This window comes from Octopus sinensis, linkage group LG7 (assembly GCF_006345805.1).
Source record: "Octopus sinensis linkage group LG7, ASM634580v1, whole genome shotgun sequence".
Taxonomy (NCBI): domain Eukaryota; kingdom Metazoa; phylum Mollusca; class Cephalopoda; order Octopoda; family Octopodidae; genus Octopus; species Octopus sinensis.
Genome location: NC_043003.1, coordinates 28,277,235 through 28,279,734, shown reverse-complemented (window position 1 = coordinate 28,279,734; position 2,500 = coordinate 28,277,235). Strand labels below are relative to the sequence as shown.

The window sequence follows — 2,500 nt, the reverse complement described above, 5'->3', positions numbered from 1 at the left end:
CATACATACACACGCACATACACATTTATGTTATATATTAGATTACACATATAATGGTACTGAATGGCCGGCTATTTGCCATAAAGAACTCAAAGATAAGTCTTGGAGCGAATTAAATATTTAATCCATATAGATATGTGTATGTTCGTGTGTGTGAGTATTATGTGTATATGTACAGAAATGTATATATACACACACATATATATATATATGTATATATATATATATAATATATAATATATATATATAATATAACATAATATAATGAGTGTGTTTCTGTTATCATTTAAGGCATAAATCGATCACTAAGCATGTTTATCTCACCATGTATATGGTTTCTTTTACTTTTTGAAGCTGGGGCGTCATGTCTGCCACTATAAACAAATTTAACATGTATACACGTGGCGTTTGTCTGTGTGCATGTACGTCTGTTTGTATGCACACACACACACACACACACACACACACACGTAGTTTTTAAATCATTTGGTGGTTTCAGTCATCGATTTATGGCCATGCTGGGGCACGACCTTCTAGGAGATCATATTTATAAAAGTATTTACTTTAAAACTTCGCAGTTTGTTGGTCGTGAGCAGTTTCAATTTCATGAAGGATTTACATCTCAAAGAAAACAGATATTCGTGTGTGTATGTTTGTGTTTGTGTGTGTGTATTTATGTGTTTGTGTGTGTGTGCGAATGTGTGTGTGCGTATGCGTGCATATATATATTCATATGCAGACATTAAATATACATCCGTATATACATGCATTTATATATACGTACATAAGCTACATACATTAATATACATATATACCTAAAAATCTATATGCATATTTATATATATATATACATATATATATATATATATATATATATATATATATATATATATATATATATATATATATATAATTTATATATACATACTCAAACCTACGGACATACATATATGAACATACATAGATACGTAGATACATACCTACTTGCATACATCCATATATCATTGATATATACATAGACATAAATGCACATACACTCACACACACACATACGTACAACCTACTGACAGACATACGTACACTCATCTATTCATCCATCCATCCATCCATCCATCCATCCATACATACATACATACATACATACATACATACATACATACATACATACTACAGACGATAAACGTAAATGAGACTAAATTTCTGCTCTTGTTACAAGCTAGTTATAAAGCGTCTCTTACATAATTATACGGATGAAGGACCAATGAGAGGAGGGGGAGGTTGGGTGAAACAAGTGATACGTAAAACACAATTTTAACCAATCAGCGTGCGAAGCGTTATCAATATCGCTTTACTAAAAATACATCTTCCGATAGACTGTCTCTTGTAGAATTGTCTGTTATCTTGTTGTTGCTGTTGTTGTTGTTGTTGCTGCTGCTGCATTGTTATTATTGTTGTTGTATTTTGGCGGTAAATTTGGCAGAGTCGGTAAAGTGTCGCAGAAAATGCGTTATATTATTCAAACAGGGTCATAAGCGGGCTGAGTTCAAATTCCGCCAGGATGAACTTTGTTTATGATTCTTCTGGATTACAAACTATTTTGATCTCCGAGATCGATAGCATGAAGAAAAGGTTGTTGACAAAACTAAAAAAAAGTTATTTTACCATTAACTGAATTACGCCATTTTGATAGTTCCGACTAGAAACAAACATCGATTCTGAGGAGATTTCAGCGCAAGAGTAGATATTGATAATCGGTTATGGGGTGATTTCTTTGATAATGGGCAGCGAACTGGCAGAATCAATAGCATGCCAGACAATATGCTTAGCGGCATTTCTTCCGGCTCTTTGTGTTCAGAGTTCAAATGCGGCCGAGGTCGAATTATGTCTCTCATCCTTTTGCGGCCAATGAAATAAGTACTAGTTAAACACTGGGGTCGATGTAATCGACTTAGCTGCTACCCAAAAATTTCAGGTCTTGTGCCTATAGTAGTATGGATAGCCGTTACGTGGTAGCAGGGTGTGCTAGAAATAGCAACCAAATTTTTCTTTTTCTGGGGAAAGGAGCTGTTTACGCGTGATTTCGATGTTACATTCGTTGAAAGTATGCGAAATAATCTAGAAAAGAAAAAAAACGTGAAACAAAACTCCGTTGGTGGGAAACCAAGAGTTTCCCTGGAAACTCCGAGGTCCTCACCACCCCTTTCTTTTCCGGAAAAAAGTGGTTTTCAGCGGGTTTGGAAGCGAGATACGTTGAATGCAGATGAAAAAAACCTGCGGAATAAAATTATTTCACACCGAGGTACGAACGGATCCTTTACGAAATATTTCATTATTGGCTGACTTTGCTTTTCATCTTTTCGGGGTCGATTAAATAAGTACCAGTTACGAGCTGGGGGTCGATGTAATCGAATTAATCCCCTCCCCCAAGCTGCCCTTGTGGCAAAAATTTTAAAATTATTATTATCATTATTATTATTATTATTGTTGTTGTTGTTGTTGT

At 34.8% G+C, this 2,500-nt stretch overlaps 1 protein-coding gene across 3 annotated transcripts in view; it reads left to right on the top strand.

Moving 5' to 3' along the window:
- LOC115213895 (cadherin EGF LAG seven-pass G-type receptor 1) overlaps positions 1–2,500 on the top strand; it is a 233,783-nt gene that overhangs the window by 142,763 nt on the left and 88,520 nt on the right. The gene's annotated exons all lie outside the window — the stretch shown is intronic.